This window comes from Schistocerca nitens, chromosome 2 (assembly GCF_023898315.1).
Source record: "Schistocerca nitens isolate TAMUIC-IGC-003100 chromosome 2, iqSchNite1.1, whole genome shotgun sequence".
Taxonomy (NCBI): Eukaryota; Metazoa; Arthropoda; class Insecta; order Orthoptera; family Acrididae; genus Schistocerca; species Schistocerca nitens.
The window spans coordinates 36,388,366-36,414,432 of record NC_064615.1 but is presented as its reverse complement, the minus strand read 5'-3'; the positions used below and the strand labels follow the sequence as shown (position 1 = coordinate 36,414,432).

The 26,067-nt window shown below is 40.1% G+C and overlaps 1 protein-coding gene and 1 non-coding gene across 8 annotated transcripts in view; one reads left to right on the top strand and one right to left on the bottom strand.

Moving 5' to 3' along the window:
- The window catches only part of LOC126235704 (lethal(2) giant larvae protein homolog 1), a 337,149-nt gene that overhangs the window by 254,655 nt on the left and 56,427 nt on the right, over positions 1 to 26,067 (top strand). The gene's annotated exons all lie outside the window — the stretch shown is intronic.
- Positions 7,596 to 7,669, bottom strand: Trnas-uga (transfer RNA serine (anticodon UGA)). The gene has a single exon. It is a non-coding gene; the product is annotated as a tRNA-Ser (tRNA).

Below are 26,067 nucleotides of genomic sequence, written 5' to 3'. Positions count from 1 at the left end.
TCTTAGATAAGTCGTAGGGTCAGTATTGCCTCACGTGTCCCAATATTTCTACGGAATCCAAACTGATCTTCCCCGAGTTCGGCGTCTACTAGTTTTTCCATTCATCTGTAAAGAATCCACATTAGTATTTTGCAGCCGTGATTTATTAAACTGATAGTTCAGTAATTTTCACATTTGTTAACACCTGCTTTCTTTGGGATTGGAATTATTATATTCTTCTTGAAGTCTGAGGGTATTCGCCCGTTTCATACATCTTGCTCACTGGATGGTCGAGTTTTGTCAGGACTGGCTCTCCCAAGGCTGTCAGTAGTTCTAAAGGAATGTTGTCTACTCCCGGGGCCTTGTTTCGACTCGGGTCTTTCAGTGCTCTGTCAAACTCTTCACGCAGTATTATATCTCCAATTCATCTTCATCTACATCCTCTTCCATTTTCGTAATTGTCCTCAAGTAAATTGCCCTTGTCCTCTCAGTACTCTTATAATTGCCATCTAGTTTCTGTACAAATTGTAAATTGCTCCGCTCCCTGTATTTATCCCTGCCACTTTTAGAATTTGAAATAGTGTATTTCAGCCATCATTGTCAAAAGCTTTCTGTAAATCTAAAAATGCTATAAACGTAGGTTTATCTTCTGTGAGCAGTCATAGGGTCAGTATTGACTCATGTGTTCCTACATTTCTACGGTGTCCGAACTGATCTTCCCCGAGGTTGGCTTCTACCAGTTTATCCATTCATCAGTAAAAAATTCGTGTTAGTATTTTGCAATGGTGACTTATTAAACTGATAGTTCGGTAATTTTCACACCTGTAAACGCCTGTTTTCTTTGATATTGGAATTATTGTATTCTTCTTGAAGTATGAGGGTATTTCGTCCGCCTGCTCACCAGATGGAAGAGTTTTGTAATGCCTGGCTATCCCAAGGCTATCAGTAACTCTAATGGAATATTGTCTACTCCCAGGGCCTTGTTTCAAATTAAGGGAACATTTGAACATTGTATGTCCTATGCCGCCAAAGTTAAATTATCGAATTTTGTGACCCATTATCTTGGAAACGTTTTAGAAATTGTATTGTGGGGCATGTTGTTGTTCCCCCCTCCCCCTCCTATTAAACACTCAATTTTTTTGAAGAATTTTGTAAATAAATGAACACAAAAACAAAACAACTCAGGATATTTTAATTATTCTAGTTCCAAATGCGTTGAATCTCACACTTGGCATGCTGTGAAAATTTCACGTCTCTACCATCAGTACTTTTTAGAAAACGGGTCATTTATTGCAAAAAATGTGGTTCAGAGGTATTGAGGTTTAAAACTTTTTTTACAGACTTACATTTCTGCGTCTTTTATGTACTATAATTGCCCTGGCCCATATTCTGTGTCGTCTTCACCATCACAAAAGCCCAGTGCTTGCCTCTCCTTGTACTTTCTTTCTTCTTTTTGTCATTTGCTGAGCAGTTACCTCTGCTCCACATACACGAAGCTCATCCAGTTCTCACAGTCCTTTAGCTGTGTTCTGTCCAAATCTTACCCGTATGTTCTCCAGAACCCTAGGTCTTTCTTAGTTCCCACCATTAAAAGTTATTACAGCATCAGACACTGCCAACTTTAGAGTCACAAGGCCAACAAATACATTTTTAGGTACACGGCACCGCACAACGTTATTGAGGGACTCAATTACATTCTGGGTCTTCCCAAGTAAACACTTCTTTAGTAGCTCAGGATTTGCCAAATCTCTATAAATAGGTTTGACTACCTCCATTACTGTCCATAATATCAATACTTTTACCACTGTCACTTGTTTCTGAAGTTACTTTCCTTTTGGATACACTGGGGGCGTGGTCACTTCAGAAACATAATCATGGTTTCCTTCACTGTTAGCACACATATTTTCAAGTATTTCAGAAGAAAATGCAGGTCTCTCATATCTGTTACCTGCAAATTTGCATTTCTTGAAGTTACTTTTACGCTTAGTCATTTTATTTACGTATAAAAAGCAATAGAAGTTAGCTTACTACAAAAATAGCTGATAATCACACTACTTTCAGTGAAAACTAATATCAGAAACAAAGGACTGATTTGTTTATCCGTAAAGCCAACTTCTGAGACATAGCAGTAGACACAAAACAAAGCAATTCACAGCCTTCTAGATTGTGTGGTTCCCAAGATATGACTGCTAAACTGTGGCAGTAAATGCGTAGCCACGAAATTTGACAGTCACACTTCAACATTCAAAATATTATTTGAAGGTCTCACGTTATTTTAATGTCTTATATATCAAAATGTCCAGGAAAGTCCAAAATACATTATGGAGTAGAAAACAGAAAATGTCAAATTTCAACGAATTTCACATACAATGTGCCCTTAAGTCTTTCAGTTCTTTCTCAAATTATTCACGCAATATCATATCTCCCTTCTCATCTTCCTTTATGTCCTCTTAAATTTCCATAATATTATTGCCCTCAAGGACATCTCCCTTGTATAGACCCTCTATATACTGCTTCCACCTTTTCCCTTCTTTGCTTGGAACTGGTTTTCCATCTGAGCTCTTGTGTGTGTGTGTGTGTGTGTGTGTGTGTTAAACCCTTTTGTCCAAAGGTCTTTACCTGTAGGCAGTTTCTATCTTACCCGTAGTGATATATGCTTCAACATCCTTACATTTGTCCTCTTGCCTTTCCTGTTTAGCCGTTTTGCATTTCCTGTCAATCTCGTGTTTTAGACACTTTCGCCTGCTTCATTTATTGCATGTTTACATTTTCTCCTTTCATAGATTAAATTCAGTATCTGTTGAGTTACCCAAGGATTTCTACTCGACTTTTTGCATACGTGATCCTCTGCTGCCTTCACTATTTCATCTCTCAAAGCTACCCATTCTTCTTCTATTGTATTCTTTTCCCCTGTTCTTGTCAAGTGTTCCCTATTGCTCCCTCTGAAACCTTCTACAACCTCTGGTTCTTTCGGTTTATCCAGGTCCCATCTCCTTAACTTCCTACCTTTTTGCAGTTTCTTCAGTTTTAATCTACAGTTTATAACCAATAATTTGTGGTCAGAGTCCACATCTTCCTGTGGAAATGTCTTACAATTTAAAACCTGGTCCCTAAAACTCTGTCTAACCAGTATGTAATCAATCAATCTGAAATCTTCTGGTGTCTCCACGTCTCTTCCACATGCACAACCTTCTCTCATGATTCTTAAACAAAGTGTTAGCTATGCTTAAACTGTGCTCTGTGCAAAATTCTACCAGGTGGCTTCCTCTTTCATTCCTTTCCGTGAGTCCATATTCACCTACTACTTCTCCTTCTCTTCTTTTTCCTACTACTGAATACCAGCCCCCAATGCTTATTAAATTTTTGATTCCCTTAACTATATGAATAATTTCTTTTAACTCATCATACATTTACTCAATCTTCTTCTCATCTGCGGAGGGTGTGTACTTTATGTTTACCAGGGTGCAATAATGTGTTAATTTTGCTGTTCATAATAGCTTATCCGTGTCCCTATTTTTTAATCATTATTATATCTACTCCTGCATTACCCCTATTTAATTTTTGTACTTATAACCTTATATTCACCTGACCGGAAGTTCCTCGTGTCCCCAAACTTCACTAATTCCCACTATATCTAACTTTAACCCATCCATTTCCCTTTTTAAATTTTCTAACCTACCTGCCCGATTAAGAGATCTGACATTCCATACTCTGACCCGTAGAATGCCAGTTTTATTTCTCCTGATGATGACGTTCTCATGAGTAGTCCCTGCCCGGAAATCCGAATAGTGTACTGTTTTATGTCCAAAATATTTTACCCAAGAGGATGCCATCATTATTTAACCATACAATTGAGCTGCATGCCCTCGGGAAGAATTACAGGTGTTGTTTCCTCTTTCTTTCAGCTGCAGTACCAGCACAGCAAGGCCATTTTGGTTAATGTTACAAGGCCAGATCGGTCAATCATCCAGACTGTTACCCCTTAACTACTGAAAAGGCTGCTGCTGCTGCTGCTGCCCTCTTCAGAAACCACACATTTGTCCGGTCTCTCAATAGATACCGCTCCACTGTGGTTGCACCTACGGTATGGCTATCTGTGTCGGTGAGGCAGGCAGTACTCCCCACCAACGGCAAGGTCCTTGGTTCATGGTGGGGATTTTTGAAAATTCAAAATATGATTTCTATCAAATATTTGATGCTGTTAAATCAAATTTTTGGGTTGATCCTATTGATTTCTCTGGCATCCAATACAATCTTGGCAATACCATCCTGCTTTGTTACTGCATGTGTGGGGCTACAGTACTCACTATCTGATTGCTGGATTTTTCCCACATTTACCATTTTTTAAATTTCTTTGTCAACAGCAAGTTTGGCTGACTCACTAGATTTCACACAGAATAAGATGAAAGTTACCTTGGTGGAACTGCTATACCTCCCTCAAGTCTGTCCTTCGACGCTCAGTAAGATCTGTTAATTTATTGCAGCAGTGTTATTAACTTCATACCATGACTTCACATCATTACTTTTTCCAATGAAACTGTGGAGTCACAATTTCCTCTTCTTTAATGCTAACAAAATGAAAGTTCTGCCGCAGAACCCAGTAAGACGTCCTACATCAACCCCTTATATATCATTCGTTAGTGAAACATCAGAATACTGGCAAGTGACATAATTAGCTTTTTTGTTTGTTTTCATACTTTAATTCTTAAATTCTTTATATGTTTTTGGTGCTTTCATAGTGTAACTTAAATTCCTTGTATATTTTTGTATTTGGCATGTGTAGTATCGCGTTTTAGCAACGGTAACATGTAGGTTCATGCAGTCTGTAGCACAATAGTAAATTTTTTTATGGCCAATGACCATTCACAACAGCTCAGTCAGCCATCTGCCTCCAATGGTGAAGCACCAGGTCACTAAGTAGCAAGTTACATTTTTAGTGTCTCGATTTGTTTTCATATTTTAATTCTTAAGATAGTAGGATAGTCCACCCGTGCAGTAGAGTGGTCAACTCAAGAGACCCTCATGTGGGGACCCAGATTCGATTCCATGAACTGCCAGGAATTTTTCCTTGGTGGGAGGACTGGACCAGGATACACTCAGCCTCTTGATGCCAACTGAGGAGCTACATGATTGAGAGATGACAACTCCAAGGTCTCATCATCAACAATGGCTGGGAGTGCAATATGCTGACCCCATACCACATCCAGTGATAAACGACTGAGGACAACACAACAGTCGGGAGACCATTCCATGGTCTTCAAGGTCTGATGACGGGGTTTCTGTTCCTAGATAGTAGGATTTATGTGAGCACACACAGGAGCAGCTGATCGCAGTTTGCGAACAGTTGAAGATGCTTATTGCCATGGTCAGCCACCTGCAGACTGCTGCCTCGAGGTGTGGTGGCAGCAGAGAAACTGGCATGATGCATGGGACACTTGAGGTGTCACTTGTTCCATCCATGAGCTCTGTTATCAGGGCACCTTCCAGATCTACACTCAAATTTCTCTTACACGGCTTAAAACCATGGTCATTATTGAAGACATCAATTCTAGTTTTTTAAAGAGTGCTGCTAGTACATTTGCTGATTGGCTTTCCTGAGTGGTAGATTGTTCCACTGCAGGCCTCAATTTGAGTTTGCTAGTCCGATCGCTACCCACTGTGATCTGTTTAGGTGTTTTCACTATTTCGACATACGAGGCGTGTTTTTTTAAGTAAGTACTGTAATGAAATTAAAAAAAATATGTGCTAAGATATTTCAATAATTTTATTTTCACCTGAAAGCCTGTACCTTAATCTACTTTTCTACATAATTTCTGTCAATATTGAGGCACTTGTCATAACGTTGTACCAGTTTTTCAATACCCTCCTCATAGAAGTCTGCTGCCTGACTTGTTAACCACTGCATCACCACTGTTTTGACTTCGTCATCTTCTTGAAGACGCTGACCTCCCAGGTGTTTCTTCAAGTGCAGGAACAGATGGTAGTCACTGGGCGCAAGATCGGGGCTGTACGGAGGATGATCTAGAGTTCCCCATCGAAAAGATGTGATGAGATCTTTGGTCTGATTCGCCACATGCGGACGGGCATTGTCTTGCAGCAAAACAATGCCTTTGCTCAACTTTCATGAACTGTTGCTTTGATTCTGGTGTGACGTAGGCCACCCATGTTCCATTGCCCGTAACAATTTGGCTTAAGAAATCATCACTGTCATTGTGGTACCGTTCAAGGAAAGTCAAAGCACTGTCTAAACGTTTCGTTTTGTGCACATCCGTCAACATTTCTGCTACCCAACGTGCACACAATTTTCGGTAATACAAGTGGTCGGTCACAATGCCATGCAAAACACTACGAGAAACATTAGGAAAGTCATCCCGCAAGGAGGAAATCGTAAAGCATCTGTTTTCTCTCACCATATTGTCCACTTCCTGCACCAAACTTTCATTAATGATCGAAGAACACCCGGCCATCTTTAAATGCTCTCACCCACTTTCTTACCATTCCATCACTCATAATGTTTTCTCCATAAACTGCACAGATCTCACGATGAATATCGATCGCTTTTAGGCCTTTAGCATTAAGAAATCTTATAACAGCCCGTACTTCACAGTCAGCAGGATTCACGATTATCGGAGTCATCTTAAACACTTGGTACACAACTGGAATCGGACTGTAACGGTGTTAGTGCGTAGATTAAGGTACAGGCTTTCATGTAAAAATAAAATTATTGAGGTATCTTAGCACATCTTTTTTTAGTTTCAAAACAGTACTTACTTCAAAAAACATGCCTCGTTGAAAGATAAGTTGTTTAGATTGTAATAGCAGGTAGTTCAGTACAAATTACTCAGTCAATACACGCATCAGTGCATTTTTCTAAGCTTTCTGTTACATGTATCACTTTCCTTTACGTATTAGTCCAGAAAATGTGAAAGATCCTAAGGTCACGTTATAATAGTAAGCTTCTTTACATTCTGGCACATTTAACTTACTTCAAAAAACATGCCTCGTTGAAAGATAAGTTGTTTAGATTGTAATAGCAGGTAGTTCAGTACAAATTACTCAGTCAATACACGCATCAGTGCATTTTTCTAAGCTTTCTGTTACATGTATCACTTTCCTTTACGTATTAGTCCAGAAAATGTGAAAGATCCTAAGGTCACGTTTTAATAGTAAGCTTCTTTACATTCTGGCACATTTAACTTAAACAATACCACTTAATTGTTCTGTTTTTCTTTCTAACAATTTAATCATTTGTTGTTGAGTTTTATTTCCAGAAAGAAGAGTAAATCATAATCTGCTTGATTTAGAATCTTTCGACCTAGTCATTTGTTTATGAGCAGTTTGCATACAATAAAGCTACATTCTGTTGCGATAAAGATAATGTAATGCATACTGCAGTTGATTGAGTGCTAAGTTCTTGTTGTAAGCGGAATTCAATAACTTTTTCCATTATATTTTACACCTGAAGTGCTAACCTGTAGGCCTTGCTTTTGCTGCTCATAATTAACGAAAATTTGTGTAGTGTAAAGTGTGTTAAGTTATGTAATTGTCCAGAATGAGATTTTCACTCTGCAGCGGAGTGTGCGCTGATATGAAACTTCCTGGCAGATTAAAACTGTGTGCCCGACCGAGACTCGAACTCGGGACCTTTGCCTTTCACGGGCAAGTGCTCTACCACTGAGCTACCGAAGCACGACTCACGACCGGTACTCACAGCTTTACTTCTGCCAGTACCTCGTCTCCTACCTTCCAAACTTTACAGAAGCTCTCCTGCGAAACTTGCAGAACTAGCACTCCTGAAAGAAAGGATATTGCGGAGACATGGCTTAGCCACAGCCTGGGGGATGTTTCCAGAATGAGATTTTCACTCTGCAGCGGAGTGTGCGCTGATATGAAACTTCCTGGCAGATTAAAACTGTGTGCCCGACCGAGACTCGAACTCGGGACCTTTGCCTTTTGCAGGCAAGTGCTCTACCACTGAGCTACCGAAGCACGACTCACGACCGGTACTCACAGCTTTACTTCTGCCAGTACCTCATCTCCTACCTTCCAAACTTTACAGAAGCTCTCCTGCGAACCTTGCAGAACTAGCACTCCTGAAAGAAAGGATATTGCGGAGACATGGCTTAGCCACAGCCTGGGGGATGTTTCCAGAATGAGATTTTCACTCTGCAGCAGGAGAGCTTCTGTAAAGTTTGGAAGGTAGGAGACGAGGTACTGGCAGAAGTAAAGCTGTGAGTACCGGTCATGAGTCGTGCTTCGGTAGCTCAGTGGTAGAGCACTTGCCCGCGAAAGGCAAAGGTCCCGAGTTCGAGTCTCGGTCGGGCACACAGTTTTAATCTGCCAGGAAGTTTTTATGTAATTGTGTTTGTAAACATGTGATTTGTGTTGAAATGGTAGTTGTAACATTGTAAAGAGTGCTCCAAAATATTTAGAGCAGCAGATAACGTATACTAAAAAGACAGATTAGACAGCACAGGAGCGAGATCATTCATCGCTGTTGACAAAAATATTGTCTACCAAGGTTGAAATTGAGCCTGACTGAATTGCCTGGACATAAGTAGCAGGTCTAGGTGAACTCAAGTTAATTACGTTTTTACCAGTCACGTGATCCCATTGTATCAGTTGTTGCATCATTTAAGTAAACTCAATGCTCATTAGTGTGGTAAAACCCAGATCATGCAATATTAGTAGGAAGAGATTTTAATCTACAGAGTTCAGAGTGGGACATCTATGGCAGGTAGCACAACAGATATTATTGTGAAATACTTTTCAGCATGTTTTCCGAAAACTGCCTTGAACAACTAGTTAGACAATCCACACACAATGGAAATATTTGAGTCCTTGTAGCTGCAACCAGGTTGTTGTGGTCTTCAGTCCTGAGACTGGTTTGATGCAGCTCTCCATGCTACTCTATCCTGTCCAAGCTTCATCATCTCCCAGTACCTACTACAGCCTACATCCTTCTGAATCTGCTTAGTGTATTCATCTCTTGGTCTCTCTCTACGATTTTTACCCTCCACGCTGCCCTCCAATACTAAACTGGTTATCCCTCGATGTCTCAGAACGTGTCCTACCAATCGATCCCTTCTTCTAGTCAAGTTGTGCCACAAGCTCCTCTTCTCCCCAATTCTATTCAGTACCTCCTCATTAGTTATGTGATCTACCCATCTAATCTTCCGCGTTCTTCTGTAGCACCACATTTCAAAGCTTCTATTCTCTTCTTGTCCAAACTATTTACCGTCCATGTTTCACTTCCATACATGGCTACACTCCATACAAATACTTTCAGAAAAGACTTCCTGACACTTAAATCTATACTCGATGTTAACAAATTTCTCTTCTTCAGAAACGCTTTTCTTGCCATTGCCAGTCTACATTTTATATCCTCTCTACTTCGACCAACATCAGTTATTTTACTCCCTAAATAGCAAAACTCCTTTACTACTTTAAGTGTCTCATTTCCTAATCTAATTCCCTCAGCATCTCCCGATTTAATTTTACTACATTCCATTATCCTTGTTTTGCTTTTGTTGATGTACATCTTATATCCTCCTTTCAAGACACTGTTCATTCCGTTCAAATGCTCTTCCAAGTCCTTTGCTGTCTCTGACATAATTACAATGTCATTGGCGAACCTCAAAATTTTTACTTCTTCTGCATGAATTTTAATACCTACTCTGAATTTTTCTTTTGTTTCCTTTACTGCTTGCTCAATATACAGATTGAATAACATCGGGGACAGGCTACAACCCTGTCTCACTCCTTTCCCAACCACTGCTTCCTTTTCATGCCCCTCAACTCTTATAACTGCCATCTGGTTTCTATACAAATTGTAAATAGCCTTTCGCTCCCTGTATTTTACCCCTGCCACCTTCAGAATTTGAAAGAGAGTATTCCAGTTAACATTGTCAAAAGCTTTCTCTAAGTCTACAAATGCTTGCTCACCAGATGGTAGAGTTTTGTCATGACTGGCTCTCCCAAGGCCATCAGTAGTTCTAATGGAATGTTGTCTATTCCCGGGTCCTTGTTTCGACTCAAGTCTTTCAGTGCTCTGTCAAACTCTTCACGCAGTATCTTATCTCCCATTTCATCTTCATCTACATCCTCTTCCATTTCCATAATATTGTCCTCAAGTACATCGCCCTTGTATAAACCCTCTATGTACTCCTTCCATCTTTCTGCTTTCCCTTCTTTGCTTAGAACTGGGTTTTCATCTGAGCTCTTGATATTCATACAAGTGGCTCTCTTTTCTCCAAAGGTATCTTTAATTTTCCTGTAGGCAGTATCTATCTTACCCCAAGTGAGACAAGCCTCTACATCCTTACATTTGTCCTCTAGCCATCCCTGCTTAGCCATTTTGCACTTCCTGTCGATCTCATTTTGGAGACGTTTGTATTCCTTTTTGCCTGCTTCATTTACTGCATTTTTATATTTTCTCCTTTCATCAATTAAATTCAATATTTCTTCTGTTACCCAAGGATTTCTATTAGCCCTCGTCTTTTCACCTACTTGATCGTCTGCTGCCTTCACTACTTCATCCCTCAGAGCTACCCATTCTTCTTCTACTGTATTTCTTTCCCCCATTCCTGTCAATTGTTCCCTTATGCTCTCCCTGAAACTCTCTACAACCTCTGGTTCTTTCAGTTTATCCAGGTCCCATCTCCTTAATTTCCCACATTTTTGCAGTTTCTTCAGTTTCAATCTGCAGTTCATAACCAATAGATTGTGGTCAGAATCCACATCTGCCCCTGGAAATGTCTTACAATTTAAAACCTGGTTCCTAAATCTCTGTCTTACCATTATATAATCTAACTGATACCTTTTAGTATCTCCAGGATTCTTCCAGGTATACAGCCTTGTTTTATGATTCTTGAACGAAGTGTTAGCTATGATTAAGTTGTGCTCTGTGCAAAATTCTACAAGGCAGCTTCCTCTTTCATTTCTTCCCCCCACTCCATATTCACCTACTATGTTTCCTTCTCTCCCTTTTCCTACTGACGAATTCCAGTCACCCATGACTATTAAATTTTCGTCTCCCTTCACTACCTGAATAATTTCTTTTATCTCGTCATACATTTCATCAATTTCTTCATCATCTGCAGAGCTAGTTGGCATATAAACTTGTACTACTGTAGTAGGCATGAGCTTTGTGTCTATCTTGGCCACAATAATGCATTCACTATGCTGTTTGTAGTAGCTTACCCGCATTCCTATTTTCCTATTCATTATTAAACCTACTCCTGCATTACCCCTATTTGATTTTGTATTTAGAACCCTGTAATCACCTGACCAAAAGTCTTGTTCCTCCTGCCACCGAACTTCACTAATTCCCACTATATCTAACTTTAACCTATCCATTCCCCTTTTCAAATTTTCTAACCTACCTGCCCGATTAAGGGATCTGACATTCCACGCTCCGATCCATAGAACGCCAATTTTCTTTCTCCTGATAACGACTTCCTCTTGAGTAGTCCCCGCCCGGAGATCCGAATGGGGGTCTATTTTACCTCCGGAATATTTTACCCAAGAGGACGCCATCATCATTAAATCATACAGTAAAGCTGCATGTCCTCGGGAAAAATTACGGCTGTAGTTTCCCCTTGCTTTCATCCGTTCGCAGTACCAGCACAGCAATGCCATTTTGGTTAATGTTACAAGGCCAGATCAGTCAATCATCCAGACTGTTGCCCCTGCAACTACTGAAAAGGCTGCTGCCCCTCTTCAGGAACCACACGTTTGCCTGGCCTCTCAACAGATACCCCTCCGTTGTGGTTGCACCTACGGTACGGCCATCTGTATCGCCGAGGCACGCAAGCCTCCCCACCAACGGCAAGGTCCATGGTTCATGGGGGGCTGCAACCAGGCCTGACCTTATTTATCAACGGTATAGCAGATAAGCAGTAAACAATGTCAGTATCTTCTGCAAATTTTCCAGAGATAAAATAGTCCCCCAATCGGATCTCCGGGTGGGTACTGCAAAGGATACAGACAACGTGAAGGAAAAGAATCCCAATTTGAACATAGCCACTTGGAATGTGAGAACACTGCTTCAGTGTGGCAAGCTAGAAAATGTTAAACTTGAAATGGAACGACTGGAAATCAATATCCTAGGCATATCGGAGATGAGATGACCCCAGCTAGGTGATTTCTGGTCTGGAGAATAGTCATTCACACCGGAACTGACCAAGATAGACCAGGTATGGGAGCAGTTGGAATAATTTTGAGGAAAAACTATGGCTCACGTGTCAAGGAATATGTGCAATATAGCTCTCAAATAATACTAGTCCAACTTGAAACTAAACCAAAGTAAACTGTGATAATAGAAATATACATGCCAACATCCAAAGAAGAAGATGCAGTCATTGACGAAATATACGAAGAAATAAGTAATGTGATGAGAAATGTTAAGGGAGATGAAAACCTGATAGCCATGGGAGACTGGAACGTGATTGTGGGTGAAGAACCGGAGGAAGGAATTGTTGGCAAATATGGACTTGGAAGAAGAAATGAAAGAGGAGATCAGCTTATCGAGTTCTGCTCGAGGAACCAATTAGTTGTTGCAAACACACTTTCCCAACATCACAAATGAAGAAGATACACATGGAAGGCCCCTGGAGACCTGAGGAGACAACAGATTGATCACATTCTAGTGAAGGCACGTTTTAGGAACCAGATGAAAGATTGCAGGAGCTATCCATCTGCAGACATAGGCAGTGATCATAACCTGGTCCTGATGAAAAGTTCACTGGATTCAAACATTTGAAGAAGAAGCAGTAAAACTTAAATGGGAACTAGAAAAACTGAAAACTAAGCGACTGGCAAAGCGCTATGCTCATGAAACAGATAACCTAGCTAAGAATTTTGAACATGGTGGAGTAAATGAAGACTGGGATCAAATTAAATCTGGTATATACAAAGCAGCAGAGAAGATAGTTGGAAGAACTGAACCCAACAACAAGAGGGAATGGATTACAGCAGATATTATTGAGCTTATAGAAAACAGGAGATTATACAGAAGACTAAGGAATTTAGTTAATAGAGAAGCTCGGAAAGCAAAAGAAAATTATCTTGAAGAAATGTGCAGAGAAGTGGAAGAAAAATTGCAAAACGGAAGAACTGATTTTGCCTACAGAACAGCAAATCAATTTTTTAACAAACGTAAAACAACACTCTCAGGCACAATAGAAAATAAAGAGGGGATAATGCTATTTGGTGAAGACATGGTGAGGAGATGGAAAGAATACATAGTGGAGTTTTATGGCGGAACACCTCATTCAGAGGAAGTAATAGGAAGAGAAGAGCAAGTCGACAAAGATGACAAGGGAGATGACATTCTGCAAGAAGAATTTGACAGAGCTCTAAAAGAACTACGGGACAAAAAAGCAATGGGTATTGATGACACCCCTGCAGAGCTAATAAAGAATGCTGGTGACAGTATGAAAATGATGCTGCTTAAACTTATTAGGTCCATGTATAACACAGGAGAAATACCAACAGACTTCCAGATATGTATCATTGTTCCTATACCAAAGAAGGCAGCAGCTACAAAATGTGAACACTACTGAACTCTAAGCCTAATATCAGATGCATCAAAAATTCTCATAAAAATAGTTCTGAAGAGAAGGTGGAGGATATGCTGAGTGAAGATCAGTTTGGCTTCAGAAGGGGATAACTGAGCGAGGTGGCGCAGTGGTTAGACACTGGACTCGCATTCGGGAAGACGACAGTTCAATCCCGCGTCCGGCCATCCTGATTTAGGTTTTCCATGATTTCCCTAAATCGCTCAAGGCAAATGCCGGGATGGTTCCTTTCAAGGGGCACGGCCGACTTCCTTCCCCGTCCTTCCCTAATCCGATGAGACCGATGACCTCGCTGTCTGGTCTCCTTCCCCAAACCAACCAACCAATCAGAAGGAGATTGGGAACAAGAGAGGCGATTCTGGCACTAAGACTCATTATCGAAAAGCAATTACAGAAAAATAACCCAACTTATGTTGCCTTTGTAGACATGGAAAAGGCATTTGATAACGTTATAAAGAATGCCAGCATTCTTTATTAGCTCTGCAGGAATGTCATCAATACCCATTGCTTTTTTGTCCCGTAGTTCTTTTAGAGCTGTGTCAAATTCTTCTTGCAGAATGTCATCTCCCTTGTCATCTTTGTCTACTTGCTCTTCTCTTCCTCTGAAAGAGGTGTTCCGGCATACAACTCTGCTATGTATTCTTTCCATCTCCTCACCATGTCTTCACCAAATAGCATTATCCCCTCTTTATTTTCTATTGTGCCTCAGAGTGTTGTTTTACGTTTGTTAAAAAATTGATAACGTTATCTGCCCCCCCCCCCCCCCCCATGAACCATGGACCTTGCCGTTGGTGGGGAGGCTTGCATGCCTCAGCGATACAGATAGCCGTACCATAGGTACAACCACAACGGGGGGTATCTGTTGAGAGGCAAGACAAACGTGTGGTTCCTGAAGAGGGGCAGCAGCCTTTTCAGTAGTTGCAAGGGCAACAGTCTGGATGATTGACTGATCTGGCCTTGTAACAATAACCAAAACGGCCTTGCTGTGCTGGTACTGCGAACGGCTGAAAGCAAGGGGAAACTATAGCCGTAATTTTTCCCGAGGGCATGCAGCTTTACTGTATGATTAAATGATGATGGCGTCCTCTTGGGTAAAATATTCCGGAGGTAAAATAGTCCCCCATTTGGATCTCCGGGTGGGGACTACTCAAGAGGACATCGTTATCAGGAGAAAGAAAACTGGCGTTCTACGGATCGGAGTGTGGAATGTCAGGTCCCTTAATCGGGCAGGTAGGTTAGAAAATTTGAAAAGGGAAATGGATAGGTTAAAGTTAGATATAGTGGGAATTAGTGAAGTTCGGTGGCAGGAGGAACAAGACTTCTGGTCAGGTGACTACAGGGTTATAAACACAAAATCAAATTGGGGTAATGCAGGAGTAGGTTTAATAATGAATAGGAAAATAGGAATGCGGGTAAGCTACTACAAACAGCTTAGTGAACGCATTATTGTGGCCAAGATAGATACGAAGCCCACACCTACTACAGTAGTACAAGTTTATATGCCAACTAGCTCTGCAGATGACGAAGAAATTGAAGAAATGTATGATGAAATAAAAGAAATTATTCAGATAGTGAAGGGAGACGAAAATTTAATAGCCATGAGTGACTGGAATTCGGTAGTAGGAAAAGGGAGAGAAGGAAACGTAGTAGGAGAATATGGATTGGGGCTAAGAAATGAAAGAGGAAGCCGCCTGGTAGAATTTTGCACAGAGCACAACTTAATCATAGCTAACACTTGGTTTATGAATCATGATAGAAGGTTGTATACATGGAAGAACCCTGGAGATACTAAAAGGTATCAGATAGATTATATAATGGTAAGACCGAGATTTAGGAACCAGGTTTTAAATTGTAAGACATTTCCAGGGGCAGATGTGGATTCTGACCACAATCTATTGGTTATGAACTGCAGATTGAAACTGAAGAAACTGCAAAAAGGTGGGAAATTAAGGAGATGGGACCTGGATAAACTGAAAGAACCAGAGGTTGTAGAGAGTTTGAGGGAGAGCATAAGGGAACAATTGACAGGAATGGGAGAAAGAAATACAGTAGAAGAAGAATGGGTAGCTTTCAGGGATGAAGTAGTGAAGGCAGCAGACGATCAAGTAGGTAAAAAGACGAGGGCTAATAGAAATCCTTGGGTAACAGAAGAAATATTGAATTTAATTGATGAAAGGAGAGAATATAAAAATGCAGTAAATGAAGCAGGCAAAAAGGAATACAAACGTCTCAAAAATGAGATCGACAGGAAGTGCAAAATGGCTAAGCAGGGATGGCTAGAGGACAAATGTAAGGATGTAGAGGCTTATCTCACTAGGGGTAAGATAGATACTGCCTACAGGAAAATTAAAGAGACCTTTGGAGAAAAGAGAACCACTTGTATGAACATCAAGAGCTCGGATGGAAACCCAGTTCTAAGCAAAGAAGGGAAGGCAGAAAGGTGGAAGGAGTATATAGAGGGTTTATACAAGGGCGATGTACTTGAGGACAATATTATGGAAATGGAATAGGATGTAGATGAAGATGAAATGGGAGATAAGATACTGCGTGAAGAGTTTGACAGAGCACTGAAAGACCTGAGTCGAAACAAGGCCCCCGGAGTAGACAACATTCCATTGGAACTACTGACGGCCTTGGGAGAGCCAGTCCTGACAAAACTCTACCATCTGGTGAGCAAGATGTATGAAACAGGCGAAATACCCTCAGACTTCAAGAAGAATATAATAATTCCAATCCCAAAGAAAGAAGTGGTTGACAGATGTGAGAATTACCGAACAATCAGTTTAATAAGCCACAGCTGCAAAATACTAACACGAATTCTTTACAGACGAGTGGAAAAACTAGTAGATGCCGACCTCGGGGAAGATAAGTTTGGATACCGTAGAAATACTGGAACACGTGAGGCGATACTGACCTTACGACTTATCTTAGAAGAAAGATTAAGGAAAGGCAAACCTACGTTTCTAGCATTTGTAGACTTAGAGAAAGCTTTTGACAATGTTGACTGGAATACTCTCTTTCAAATTCTGAAGGTGGCAGGGGTAAAATACAGGGAGCGAAAGGCTATTTACAATTTGTACAGAAACCAGATGGCAGTTATAAGAGTCGAGGGACATGAAAGGGGAGCAGTGGTTGGGAAGGGAGTAAGACAGGGTTGTAGCCTATTCCCGATGTTATTCAATCTGTATATTGCGCAAGCAGTTAAGGAAACAAAATAAAAGTTCGGAGTAGGTATTAAAATCCATGGAGAAGAAATAACAACTTTGAGGTTCGCCGATGACATTGTAATTCTGTCAGAGACAGTAAAGGACTTGGAAGAGCAGTTGAACGGAATGGACAATGTCTTGAAAGGAGGGTATAAGATGAACATCAACAAAAACAAAACGAGGATAATGGAATGTAGTCGAATTACGTCGGGTGATGCTGAGGGGTATTAGATTAGGAAATGAGACACTTAAAGTAGTAAAGGAGTTTTGCTATTTGGGGAGCAAAATAACTGATGATGGTCGAAGTAGAGAGGATATAAAATGTAGACTGGCAATGGCAAGGAAAGCGTTTCTGAAGAAGAGAAATTTGTTAACATCGAGTATAAATTTAAGTGTCAGGAAGTCATTTCTGAAAGTATTTGTATGGAGTGTAGCCATGTATGGAAGTGAAACATGGACGGTAAATAGTTTGGACAAGAAGAGAATAGAAGCTTTCGAAATGTGGTGCTACAGAAGAATGCTGAAGATTAGATGGGTAGATCACATAACTAATGAGGAGGTACTGAATAGGATTGGGGAGAAGAGGAGTTTGTGGCACAACTTGACCAGAAGAAGGGATCGGTTGGTAGGACATGTTCTGAGGCATCATGGGATTACCAATTTAGTATTGGAGGGCAGCCTGGAGGGTAAAAATCGTAGGGGGAGACCAAGAGATGAATACACTAAGCAGATTCAGAAGGATGTAGGTTGCAGTAGTACTGGGAGATGAAGAAGCTTGCACAGGGTAGAGTAGCATGGAGAGCTGCATCAAACCAGTCTCAGGACTGAAGACCACAACAACAACAACAACAACAACGTTATCTGGCAGGAGATGTTCAGAGTGCTGAGGAAAAGTGGACTAAAATACAAAGACATCCGTGTGATACTCAGCTTCTATAAGAATGAGGTGGCCGTGATTAGGAACTGTCACCATGAACAAGAAGCAAATATTAGAAAAGGGGTAAGGCAAGGATGTGCTCTCTCTCTCCTCCTATATTCAATGCTTGCATCCAGGAAGCTATAGACCAAGTTCGAGAATCTACTGAGATGGGTATCAAAATTAATGGGCAGAAGATAGACATGCTACGTTATGCAGATGATATTCCTATAGTCACTGAGACAAAAGAAGATCTAGAGGAAGTCCTCAGAACAATGGAAAAAATTCTATGCAATCAGTATGGAATGAGAATAAACAAGAAAAGACTAAAGTGATGGTATGCAGTACAGGAACAGAATATGAACCTTTGAGAATGTGAATTGGGAGAGAGGGGCTGGAAGTGATAGAAGAATTTACTTACCTGGGAAGCAAAATCACAAGAGATGGTAGAAGCCAGAAAGAAATTGTGACCAGGATACAAAAGGCCAAAATTGCATTTAATCGGAGAAGGAACCTACCACTCACCAGCAATATCATCAGTCGGAAAATAAGGAAACATATCATGAAAGGTTTCATTTGGAGTGTGGCCCTGTACGGATGTGAAACTTGGACGATTGGAAGATAAGAGAGAAGACAGCTAGAGGCCCTGGAGATATGGTGCTATAGAAGGATGATGATCAGCTGGAGAGACAAAGTAACAAATGAAGAGGTGGTTAGAAGAGTAGAGGAAACCAGATCTCTGTGGAGGCACATCCAAAAAAGAAGAGAGAAAATTGTAGGGCACATCTTATGACACAACGACATCATTGGAACAGTAGCAGAAGGAGCTATTGAGAGAAGGAATTAGTGGGGGCGACCAAGGATATCATACATGCAACAGATCATGAATGGCGTTGGATGTAAGACATACGTGGAAATGAAGAGGAAGGCAGACGGAAGAGAGGAATGGCACTCTGCTGCAAACCAACCTCGAGGTTGAACACTAAAAGAAAGAAAGCCTTCTGCTTTGACAGTGAACTGACATTTAGTTGCAGTATGATGAATGTAGAGGAATTATGGGCAAAGTTTATACGAATTGTAAATCTTTTGCCGAGTAAGTGGAGTAAGGCTGGGAAGGACTCTCCATGGTTTAATAATCAGATTAAGAAAATACCAAGGCAACAGAGATTGTTGCACACTTAGTTCAAAAAAGAATGCACCAATGCCAACAGGCAAAATTTAGTAGAATTTCATGCTTCCATAAGATGATGTATGCGCAAAGCATACAGAAAGCTTCTGCCATCATACCTTAGTAACAGATCTTGCTAAGAACCTGAAAGTGGGTCAAAGGCATCTATCCAGTCACTCATTAACCTGTGTGGTGTGGCAGTGTAAGACAGCATAAGGAAACCTGAAGTTTTAAATTTCACGTTTAAGAAATCAATCATGCTGGTAGATCATACAAACATACCATTGGTTGACTGACTTGCAGACACTCACATGGAGGACGTAGAAATAGGCATCCCTGGCATAGAGATGAGAGTTGAAAGCAAATAAGTTGCTGGGTCCAGATGGGATCCAAATTGGTTTTACACAGAGTACTCTGCAACATTGGCCCCTTACTTAGCTTGCATTCATCATGAATATATCCCCCAGCAGAAAGTCCCAAATGACTGGAAAAATTGCAGGCGAGTCTCATATGCAAAGAAAGTAAAAGAATGGACCCAGTAGTATAGAGCAACAAATTCCATATTCCTAGATTTCCTGAAAGCATTTGACCTAGTGCCTCACTGCAGACTGTTGATTAAGGTCTGAGCATACAAATTAGGTTCTCAGATATGTGAGTGACGCAAAGACTTTTTAAGTAATAAGATCCGGTTTGTTGTCCTTGACAGCAAGTGTTCATCAGAGACAAGGTTATCATCAGGAATGCCTCAAGGAATTGTGATAGGGCTGCTCTTATTCTCTATCTACATAAATGATCTGACAGACAGGATAAACAGTAGTTTATGGCTGTTTGCTGATGACTGTTGTGTATGGGAGGGTGAGTGTAGCAGCACAAAAGGTGACTTAGACAATTTGTTGTTGGTCTGGTGAGTGGCAGCTCGATCTAAATGTAGAAAAACGTTAAATTAATGCAGATAGTATGAAAAACAATCCTGCAGTGTTCAAATACAGCATTAGTAGTGTGCCCCTTCACACAGTCACATTGATAAAATACCTAGGCATAATGTTGCAAAGCAATATAAAATGGGATGAGCACATCAGGTTGATAGTAGGGAAGGCAAATGCTCAACTTGGTTTTATTGGGATACTTTTTGGAATGTGTAGCTTATCTATAAAGGAGACAGCAAATAGAACGCTAATATGATCCATTCTTGAGTACTGCTTGAGTGTTTGGCATCCCTGCCATGTCAGACTAAAGAAAGACATTGAAGCAAATCAGAGGCGTGCTGCTAGATTTGTTACTGGTTGGTTCGATCAGCATGCAATCATTGCAGACATGCTTTATGAACTCAAGTGGGAATCCCTGGAGGGAAGACAACACTCTTTTTCCCTGAGCCACTATTGTAGAAATTTAGAGAACCAAAATTTGAGGCTGACTGAAGATTGATTTTGCTGCTGCCAATGTACATTTCATGTAAGGACCACGAAGATAAGCTAAATTACGGCTTGTATAGGAGCTTATAAACAGTTGTTTTACCTGTGCTCTGTTTGCGAGCAGAGCTGGAAATAAAATGACTAGGAGTGGTATGTGGTACCCTCCGCCATGCACCATACTGTGGCTTGCAGAATATTTATGTAGATTGAGATATGTAGACTTTAACAATTGCCTTCACAGTGTCCTCAGTACACTGCTCAACATCCATTAATAAGTTTTCTATAACATTGCTCCCCCTGTCTGTACATTCAGTCTCTTGAGTAGGTTTCGTCCAAAACTAAACACAGTTTTCCTGCGAATCCCAATGTGTAACTTTATCATGCCTTCCCTGTTGTAGCAGTCAATTATAAGTATCGCAGTTGTCATTCCTCTGGACTTCGTGATATCTCTGCTTTCTGTCGTACGGCCATATGTGGTCATTGTATGTCTGTGATCTGTTATAATCATTCCACCAATTTGGTACTCCAAAATTCAATTCAGTATAGACCCATTTTGCAATGTCTCATTGTCTCCGTTTCTCATTTCGGAATGATTGTTCTCACGCTGCCTTTACTCGGTGTCAAGAGCTTCAATTCGGTCTACCATCTAATCTAGTTGATGCTATATATGTTGTGAGAGCTAATTTCTCACGGATATGCCCGCACACACACACACGCACGCACGCACAGCAGTGCACTTGGCAGATACCTATGTACATAGTTTTTAATTAAGAGAAGTGAAGATGTTCCATTTTCCGAGCCAATTATCAAAGCTCATGCTAAAAAATTTCACTTTGATTTACATGGGAATAAAGATTTTATAGTTCCCAATGGATGGTTCTCAAGATGAAAATGTCGCCACAGTCGAACAACTATTGAAAGAGCAGCAAGGTCTTGCAACAGTAAATCTGCTTCACAGTTTCCTGAAATTCTACATAAAATAATGGTAGATGAAAATTTAAATGACCATCAAGTGTATATCTGTGATGAAACATTGCTTTCTTATTGATTGCTACCAACCAGAACTCTTGTCACAAAACAGTCAGGAAATAACACGGGTTCAAAAATGAATAAAGACAACTATTCCTCTCTGCCATAATCTGAAAGCTCTTTTTATAGGTAAAAGTAAAATCCCAAGATATTTCAAACATGTTAACATGTCATCATTATAGTTCACTCAAAGAATGTTTGGATAATGTGTGACATTTTTACCAGTTGGATTCAAGAAGACTATGTTCTGTCCATGAGAAAATACCTACGGTCAGTTAAGCCGAGAGAAGCAACTCTGTGATCACTCATCTATCTACATGAAGATGGAAAAGTTAAAAACTTTGTTTTTGCACAAAAAAAGAAACTAAAATAAAATAAATTAATCCAGTCCTGGGATCAGGGCATCATAAGAGCATTTAAGGCTCATTATCATCATGAAATGCTAACTTTAATTGTAAATTCAAATGAGGAAACTGAAATGTTCTTGAAAACTGTAAATCTTAAGAGTTAGGTGTGGCAGGGCATTGGTCCAATCACTGTCAGGAATTTCTGGAACAAGCGTTCCATTGAAGAAAATGACAGATGAACACTGTAGTGACATAGATTTCAACAGCAGTCTGTTTGTGATGTTCTACAATGCAGTACTCATTGACAACAAAGAACCAATTCTGGTTATCATAGGTGACAAGAATATTATTGATGCTGTTCAAAATTATTTGGAATTTGTGTTGAGATATAGTTGTACAATTATGTGGGTCCCTGTAAAGTGTAAAGGCTTCTCCAGGATGTTTGATTACAAACTTTACACAATATTCTTTCTGCACACTTCTGATTAATATATTTTCGTCCATAGCGGCATTGTCCCAGATTATTACGTCAAAGGGCAGTACACACTAACAGTTGTCTGCAGGTCTGCACAGTAAGTGTAATTTCTAAGTGCAAAGCAGGCAGAACTGAGCTGTTAGGTTAACTTATTGATGGCTGGTGCCACCTCGGTTTATTATCCATCTGGCTGCCTTGTAGCTTCACATATGGAGCCTCATTCAGTGTTTTTCCATTACTTCTGTTATCTGTGAGTCATTTTGATTTGTTTTTAAGTCCATAATACAAGTCTTCATAAGGTTAAGGGCTGAAGAGCTTGCAGTGAACCAGGTGCAAGTATGTTCCATGTGGGCTTGGTGGTCTAGTGCCAGGTCTTGAAATTTTTCAATCTGCCTTTACTCTAGCTCTCTCCTCTCAGTGAAGATATGCCAGGGACAACAAATCATTCAGATTCCATGTTAAAGTTTAGGTCCTTTCTCCCCAGTAAGATAATGGAGATCAGTTAGGGATATACACATCAGTGTAGCGGCACCCACTTGAAAGACTTGCACCTGGTGGCCGACCACACTCGTGAGTGACTTCCAGCCAACTATGCGATAATACTTTTTTTTTCCATTTTCACTGCCTGTGTCTAGTATAAATATGTTTGGACTGTTTATTAGTATACTTTTCTCTTCAGCAATATCATAATTGTTGAAGAGTGTTCTAATGTTCTGGGCAGATAATTTGGGTAGGACAAGAACAGGAGCAGGCCAAATATAGATCCTTGTGTGGGACACCTTCTTTTGTCTTTCCTAACACTGAATTTAGTCTTATTCCTGTGGTATAATTTGTTAATGTGACACTGTCTTTGGCCTTCAGTGCCATGTCATTTTAGTTTCATTAGTAGAATTTTATTAACTATATAACTGAAGTTTAGATTTCAAAGTGGTGCAGAGATTGGCAACTTGCTCTGAATGTTAAGAAATGTAAAATTCTGCATTCCACTAAATGAAAAAATGTAGTATCCTATGACTATAACATCAATGAGTCTTTGTAGGAATTGGCCAACCCATACAAATACCTGGATGTAACATTTTGTAGGGATATGAAATGGGATGATCACATAGGTTCAGTCGTTGGTAAAGCAGGTGGTAGCCTTCGGTTTATTGGTAGAATACTGGGGAAGTGCAATCAGTCTACGAAACGAGATTGTTTACAAATTACTAATGCGACCAGTTCTAGAATATTGCCCAAGTATGTGGGACCCATACCAGATAGGACTAATGGAATATTGAACATATATAGAGAAGGGCAGCATGTATGGTCACAGATTTGTTTAATCTGTGGAAGAGTGTTACATAGATACTGAAGTAACTTAACTGGAAGCCTCTTGAAGATAGATGTAAACTGTCCAGAGAAAGTCTATTAACTAAGTTTCAAGAATCTGCTTTAAATGATTACTCTGGGAAAATACTACAATCCCCTATATATCACTCACATGGGGATCGAGAGGATAAGATTAGAATAATTACCGCATGCCCACAGAGGCATTCTTCCCACATTCCATATGTGAATGGAACAGGAAGAAACCCTAATAACTGGTGCAAAGGGACATACACTCTGCCTTGCAACTCACGGTGGTTTGCAGAGTATAGATTTAGATTTAGATAGCCTTAACAAGATCACAGAAAATGTTAAGTGTAATTTTCTTATTTAGTTCCACTCAGAACTGAGTTTGATTTCATTTATTGTTTTCTCTGTAAACAAGCCTTTTCAGAAACCTAACAGAGCTCTGAAAAGTGGTTCAGTATTCTTAAGTAAGCCACCTTCTCTGGAAATGTTGAGAACACAGGAAGGAGAGAAATGAGACTACGATTAGAGGACAGTTGCGCTTATTTCCACACTTATAAATGGTTGTTATTTCAGTATGTCCGGAATACTTCTTGACTTGTTAACCTGTTGCAAAGTTAACTCAAGGGAGGCACTACCCAATCAGTACAAGATTTTATCACTTTGGTTGAAATAATAATATAGCCAGAAGTGTTACTGTTTGTCAATGACCTGATGATTTTTTCTAAAGGCTCAAACAAACAAAATGGTGTAACTTACATCTGTTGGCAGATTATGCAGTCCCTTTCTAAGTAAGTCTGATGGATCTGCTTTCAGTTCTCCATTACATTTATTTCCACAATTTCAGTTACTGTTAAGAAAAATCCATTGGATTATTTGGCCAGTTGTTTTAATTTAAGATAATCTATTTCACTGCTACTTGTCTCAAAGTGCTCCAAGGTGCCTTTGCTTTATTCTATGATTGGAAACTTTTTGTATCTGGTGCATGGATTTAGCCTTATAGGAGATACACTGAAGAATTTTGTGATACTGCCTGTAGTGCTCCTTCATGTCTTGATCAGAGCCGAATCCTCTGCATTTAATAAAACTCTCTTCTCAGCTTTCTTCATAGGCGCTTTCCCATTGTGGCATGTCCTCTCTTAGCCCAGTTCAAATGGTGGTTTTCCCATAACAGAATTGTGGAAGGTTTTTCCCCCTGAGCTGTTCTATATGTTTTTGGGTGCCGAATCTGAATTTCGTGTGAGAAGTCGATTTTGCAACAAAAACTTCAAAAAACTTCAAAATTTTCATCCTTCAGGTTTTCTTTTACATCTTGCATTTTTTGAAGATCAGTATCCTATACAAAATTATAGTAGACAAAATTTCCAATGAAATGCACTAGTAAGGTTTGATTTTCTGACAAGTGGTGTGGGCACTAGAGTACACTGAAAAGCAGCCAGTTTTTGGCACTTCTGCGAAAACACCAAACATGACCACTCCTGACCCCACAACTCAAAAAATTAACTTGTTATCAACAGAAACACCTACACCACATGCAAATTTCCTACAAGAGACATCTGCAACATTCAATTTTCTCATAAAGGAGGAGAGAGCAAAACATAAATTACCAAAAATAACATCTGCGCCCTACAGTCAGACTACCTCTCCCGAAGGTGTACTTTCGTATATTATTCTTAAAGGAGGTTGTTTTGAACAAAGTTATGGGAAAGTGTGTTGATGAAAACATTAACAAATTATGTTTGCAACAAATTAGATGGATAACACTGAATAAAGAAAGGAATATGAAATCTGTATATAGGAATGTACTGTACATGTGCAATGAAATGGTGAATGTCAAGCCCAGGTTTGAGTTGTCATTTTGAGTAGGTTCGCCATGTGGAAAAGAAAGAAGAAATTCAGTGATAAAATATGGATACAAAACAGAGACAAGTTGTGCAGTGAAGTATCAATTTATGAAGGCATACCTGTACTGATGTCATGTGCACAGTATTTTACTCGTCTCTGTTTGACTGTTGGTGGCCCAGACAATGTTTCTTGGGTACTAGAAACTCCAGGTGAAGGGTCATGGGCAATGGAAGGTCAAGGCACAGCGTCACGGTCTGTGGAAGGTCCAGTATGAGCAGTGACTTGTCACTGTTCTTCAGCTGAAAAAATTGTAATTGAATGATTAATATTATGATGGTGAAAAAATTATTAGTAAAGGTGCCCAATGCTGCAGCATATTACATGAAATAATACCTTATGTCACCTCAGTTGCTTCAGACAGTACTACTGCAAGAGGCTCATCCAGGTCACCTTTGTCTTTTGTATCAAAATTGTCATCAGTGTTGGGAGTATGATCCTTCAAATTGCTGGCACACTACTGTGCAGTACAGGCATGCTTGTCTACACCCACAGTGACCTTGGCAATCCATCTTCCATTTGCATTGAGATGTAGATGGGCAAAAAAGTTTACACATGCACATGCCTCGTGTTGTCAGTCTTCACTTTTTAAAAGTTCTCTAAATTGACTGTTGGAGCAGTCATGTCATTGCAAAATAGCATCAAGATTGGCATTTACTTTCCATATCATCCATATTCGGGTGAATATTGGGGACAACAGCTGTTACCTTTATTTTTAATA